At 41.3% G+C, this 6,312-nt stretch overlaps 1 pseudogene; it reads left to right on the top strand.

Moving 5' to 3' along the window:
* Nucleotides 1-147: 147 nt before the first annotated feature.
* Nucleotides 148-6,312, top strand: part of LOC104981958 — a 13,838-nt pseudogene continuing 7,673 nt past the window's right edge.

The following is a 6,312-nucleotide window of genomic DNA, read 5'->3' as shown; positions in this document are numbered from 1 at the left end:
AAAAAAAAAAAAAGGCGCTGAGGGTGAGGCGGCCGGGTGGGGGGGCGGTGGCTGGGAGGGAGCCTCCTGGCTCTCCGCCAAGGGTTTGTTCTGCTCGCGGTTGGCCGGGATGTGCGCTGAGCCGGGTCTAGGCACATCCCCAAGGTTATGGCAGCAGAGGGCGGGGAGAGCCCGCAGGGACTCAAGAGCAACGAGAAAGCGTTTCACTCGCGCTGGGCTCCTTGGGCAGATATTTTAAACCTGGGGCAACATTTTCTCAGCTATAAGCCACTGAGAGGCGTATTGGGGAGAGCTAATGTTTTCGCACTGCATCATCCCAGCAGGGGTGGGGACGGCAGCAGGGAGACGAAGACCGTGTACGGAGATGCCCAGTATGGGCAACCGAGCTTCAGAAAGAATTCTACCTTGTTTTAAGCCGTTTCTTCCTGTCGCCCAAGTTCCGTCGCTGCCTAAGATACAACTATCTCCCAGTTTTACAGTGGAAGGGATGAAAAGTGACCCAGAATCTTTAGGTGTAATTCATACCTAAACACAAGGAAGGAATCTGTGTGGGTGCGTGTGTGGTGTGCTTTTGGTGACACTGGTTTACATCTAGTCTGTGTGAATGGAAACTTGGAAAAACAGGCCTGCCGAATTTAACGTTTACCAACTGCTTCTGAAACGTCTCCCAAATGCTTTGAAATAAGAAATAAAAATGTTTAACTTTTCTATAATTGTATTACTTTTTTTTTCTGGAACAAAGGAAATCTGTGGCAACAGGTTATGCTATGTTTATAAAACACACAAAATATTTACAGTTGTACAAATATTTAATTGGAGTTTCAAGTTTTCCAGACATTTTTTAAAGTACTTGACTGTGAGTTAAAGGAGGCTTGTTTTTATTAAGTAATTGATTAGAATTTTTAAAAAGTTTTTAGAAGTTAAAATATCTTATCTAAGAAACTTCCTAAATCGGGAGCTTCTCTCTTTGCCTTATTATAAATCAGCACAAGATGAATTGAGCAATAATCAGTCATTTTACTTTAGGACAAGTTCACTTATTATTGTTAGGAAATTCACTCTGCAAAAATGGAAAGGACATTTTACATTATGTTCCACATGCTATCAAAAGTCAGATTATGACTTGAAAAAGTTAGGACTATACCAGAAATGGCACAGGATACATGGCAGTCTAGAAAAGGGAATATGGGTACAAAAGGAGGAGAAGGAGAAATAGAGGATGGAACTCCTAGAATTGATTATGGAGGTGGAGAGAAAACATAAACACATAAAGGGAATGACAGCGCAAAGGTTTTTGTTATTGTTGATGGCAGAAAGGCAATATAATTTTTAAAGAAAAGATAAATTTCAACTATAAGGGAGGAGAAGTGTCACAAATGTTGGCATGACTAATTATGCTGACTAGTCATCATTAGAATACTAAAATTTTTCCCAAAGTTGGGTTTTTGGTTTTACTTCTAAATGCTTTAAACAGATTACATGTTAACAAACAAGATATTCTAGCAAAGGGGGGTGTGTCAGGGTCAGTGTGTTGTGTAGTGCCTGTGTGTGTGTTTAGTCGCTCAGTTGTGTCCAACTCTTTGCAACCCCACCAGGCTCCTCTGTCCATGGGATCCTCCAGGCAAGAATATTGGAGTGGGTTGCTATGCCCTCCTCCAGGGGATCTTCCCAACCCAGGGATGGAAACTAGGTCTCTCACATCCATCTGAGCCACCAGGGAAGCTCAAGAATACTGGAGCAGGTGGCCTATCCCTTCTCCAAGGGAACTTCCTGACCCAGGAATCTAACAGAGGTCACATTGCAGGCAGATTCTTTACCAGCTGAGCTACCCAGGAAACCCTGTGTAGTGCCTAGTCTACCTCTAATAATTCTTAAAAGATTACCGTTCCTCTAACTCTTCCTGTTACCGAGTCTGCTCCCTGCACGGTAGGCCAATAAATCCGAGAAACTAGGGGTTAAGACAAGGAAGGGACTTTATTTAGGGAGCCGACTAACAGAGAGGATGGCAGGCTAGTGCCTCAAAATAACCATCTTGCCGTGGTCTGGATGCCAGGTTCTTTTATAGAGTCAGAGAGAAAGAAGTAAAGAGGAACTAAAATCAAAAGGCAGAAAAGAGAGGGAGAGGCAGTGGGGAAGTCAAGTTCACGGGTCTTCAGTCTTGCAAAACAACTCCAGGGAATGGCCAGCCTTTGGAAGGGGTGTGTTAATCTCTTCTATTCACAGGTGGGCAGGGTCAGATTATCTATGAATTTAACAAAGGCACTTTAGTTTCAGGCAGAGGGACAGGGTCCTTTGAAGCAAGCCCTAGTGTATGATTATAATAACAAAAGCAATGAAAAGCAAGTCAAACAGTTTCCAAAATGGAGTCAGAATTGGCTGCTTCTCTGCAGCAGGGTTAGAACTGGCTTCTTCTCTGAAACACTCCTTCGTAAATGTTGGCTGCAAAGCAGTTGAGTTTTATTCTATGGAAAAATGTGGAAGCTGTTTCCCATCTATTGTTATCCAGTCTTCAGCTGGGATGAGTAATCTTGATTGTGAAAAAAAGTCAACAGGAACAGGGAGGCAGCATGTCCTGCATTCCAGCAAGGAATGGACTTTGTGGGGAGGCCTGAGTAATGCTTAACTAGCACTTAAAGAAGGGAAAGCAGCCTCCCTGGGGATTCCACCCCAAAGTCAGCATAGCACATAGAATCATAATGATCAGTGAAATGTTGTCAAGGCCAAAATGAATTCCTAATGAGAGGAAAAACCACAAATTCTTCAATAACCTGCCCCAACAAGAAGCTGGCACCAAAGAGAAACAGATCATATTCTGGTTATAATAGCTGATTTAGATACTTGGCTGCATCCAACTTTATGAGATATAAAGAAAAGATGAAGTATGACATTGTTAGCAGAGTATAAGATTGAAATGAATAATCATGTTAAAAAATGTATATTTTTTATTTGATACCCACACAGATAAATTTAGGCTTAGAGGCAGGTTAATAACTTCTCTAAATCATTGACTAGGGAAAAAAAAAAAAAAGGGTAAATGGAGACCCATTTGCCCTTTTTTTTTTTAATAAGAAGCTGTCTTAAAGGTCAGCTCACGCATTCAATGTTACTGTATAGAGAGCTAAAGGATGTAGATCATCAAACCAGCCATCTTCAAAATGGAAAAACTGAAGTTTAAAGACAAGAAAATGATCTTAAGGAGTTTTGTGGGGCAATGAAACATTTTAAAGTTGGTAAATAACTATGGCACTGTTAACAGCTTATGGGGTGTAGGATTCTTAAGTAGTGCAGTGAGGGCCTGCTCATGGCAAGACTGTGACGTTCATTGCCTTTTATGTTCTCTCACCTCCTTCTCTTGGCCTCCTAAACCCCTTAGCTCAGCTTGCTCTTCCCATCCTTACCTCCCTGGGTCCTCTTCATACTCTCAGCTGGCTTCATCTGATTCCTGCTCCAGGATTAGGAGTCTAAGGTTTGACCACTTATAGTGATATGAAGGTTTGAAAATGCAGTCATCTTTCAAAGATTTCTTAACACACAGAAGGCTGAGACTGCCCAAATGTGCCTTTGTTGATGAGTTCAAAAAGAATATCTTGGATTATAATAAGGATTATCACTAGGTGTGATATAAAAACAATTTAATAACCAGTATGCAGAGCCACCAAGGAGTCATTCCAGGGCTGGTCCCAGCTCTGGTGCTGTGCCTTAGCGTCCTGCTGGCTAGCTGCTGGCTCACTAGGAGTTGGGGCCCTTGGGAGAAGGACAAGAAGGGAGGGAGTACATTTTAGAGCAGTGACTATTTATATACAAGAACATAAATGCTAGTATTTTTACAGCCTGTATTTCCGCTGAGTATTTACCCCATTTTCACCACCACCACGTCTCATACCATTCCCTATTCACCCTCATACACCAAAGCCCATTGAGGCCTTCTTCCCTTACCTGCTATAACTTCTTCTATACCTTTCATTTTATACATGGAAAAAAATCACTTTCTAGAGAAGTCTTTGCCTCATTACCCAATCCCTTCCTGTTCCTGTGCTGGTTTGAAGGCCTCACTGGAATCTTCCTGTTTGAGTCTTTTCATTTTGACTCTCTTAAATGATTTTTTTCTATTTATTTTCTTAAAAAAAAAAAAAGACAACTATTTCTACATCTTAAAAATCTGATCAAGATGGCTAAGAAAATATTCTTTTTATACTGTTTCTTTAAATTAGCTTTCCTTTCTTTATTTGTAAAATGAAAAATATAATTGGCATCTACTCAAGAGGGGTGTCATGAACATTCAATGAGGTGATGCACTTAAAAGCACTGAGGATACTGCCTAAATCATAGCAGATGCCAGGGTTCAGGAGGCAAATTTCAGTACATAGATTCAGGATTGGAATAAATATATTTTCTTTTGCAAAATTTGTTTTGTAAAATAGTTCAACCATCTCAGATATACCAAATAGTATAATGAATACCTACCATCAGCTTGATGAAATAATTTTGTTTTGTCTGGTTTCATTCAGATTTTTAAAAGTAGAAAACATAGATTATTGAAGTCCTTTGTGAGATAAAACTTTCTCTTTTTTAAAGAACTGAACTTAATTTCTTTTACAAATCCCCATTCCTTCAGGTGGTAGAAACTTCATCTCAATCAGTTCCTAGTTTCTTCCAGTTTGTTAAGATTGTATTGCATATAAATTCCAGGGGCTTATTGCCAAGGACTGTCAGGGTGGGTCTGTGGAGGAGAGTCTCTTCCTTAGTTTTACATCTTGGATCTGCTGATGGTGCATCGTCTTGTCTGTCCTCAGTCACTGGTTTGTTGGGGATGCTGCTATGTCCTTCATGCTCATTCAATATGACCCGTAGGGCTAAAGACACTTTTTGATACTTCTTTCCTTTTCTTGGGGCTCTGTGCAAGTCTGATAAATCTGAGTGGGCAGGCCTGATGCAGCATCATGGAGCCTCATGTGGTGAATGTGGTGTGGAGAACAGAATAAATGCCCTGCCACTGTGCAGGGGAACCACTTGGAAGGAACTCCTCAGAGGGCCCTACTCAAGCAGGTGGCACAAGTACCTCTGCTTTTAAACCCTCCCTCATCTGGGTCAGTGCTAGAGGTGCACATGTGTCAAAAACTACTTTGCTTATTTTCCTAACTTATTCTCCCTTGACCGGGAAGTCTTGCTCCTATATCACTCAACAGTTCTTTTTCATGCCCTAAATTCCCCCAAGACCAAGGCTTTTGGAATCAAGAGAAACCTTCTCTCTTCATCTCTGCTTTTCTGTTGTATTAATCTTTCCCTAGGTATGGTGGGAAGTGGAGTGGGGGAAGGCTCCGTGGGCATCCAGAAAAGAACAAATATATCAAAAGTGTCATCATTCACTAGCTTTCCTCCTTCCCTTGGGATTTAGATGTGGGTAGTCAGGAGGTATAAATCCCTAGTTATAAGATAAGAGTAATAGAGATCTGATGTACAATGTGATAAATATAATTTACATTGCTATATGTTATATATCAAAATTGTTGAAAGAGTAAATCCTAAGAGCTCTCATCAGAAAGAAAAAATTTTCACCCCCCCCATTTATTTAATTTTGTATCTATATTAAATGGTCAATGTTTACTAAACTTTGGGATGGGCTTCCCTTGTGGCTCAGCTGGTAAAGACTACACCTGAAATTCGGGAGACCTGGGCTCATTCCCTGGCTTGGGAAGATCCCCTGGAGAAGGGAAAGGCTACCCACTCCAGTATTCTGGCCTGGAGAATTCCATAGACTGTATAGTCCATGGGGTCGCAAAGAGTCCAGCACAACTGAGTGACTTTTACTTTCAAACTTTGGGATAATCATTTCACTATCTATAAAAGTCAAATCATTATGCTGTTGCTAAGTTGCTTCAGTTGTGTCCGACTCTATTTGACCCCATAGATGGCAGCCAGGCTCCCCTATCCCTGGGATTCTCCAGGCAAGAACACTGGAGGGGGTTGCCATTTCCTTCTCCAATGCATGAAAGTGAAAAGGGAAAGTGAAGTCACTCAGTCGTGTCCGACTCCTAGCGACCCCATGGACTGCAGCCTACCAGGCTCCTCCGTCCATGGGATTTGCCAGGCAAGAGTACTGGAGTGGGGTGCTGTATATCAATTATATCTTAATAAAACTGGAAGAAAAAATAATCCTGGTGAGATATTGTTAGTAGCATCTAAGATCTATTTAGATCTGTCTAGTCAAAGCTATGGTTTTTCCAGTAATCATGTATGGATGTAAGAGTTGGACTACAAAGAAAGCTGAGTGCTGAAGAATTGATGCTTTTGAACTGTGGTGTTAGAGAAGAC

Source organism: Bison bison, unplaced genomic scaffold (genome assembly GCF_000754665.1).
Source record: "Bison bison bison isolate TAMUID 2011002044 unplaced genomic scaffold, Bison_UMD1.0 scf7180017864525, whole genome shotgun sequence".
Taxonomy (NCBI): Eukaryota; Metazoa; Chordata; class Mammalia; order Artiodactyla; family Bovidae; genus Bison; species Bison bison.
This window is presented reverse-complemented; position numbering and strand designations above follow the sequence as displayed.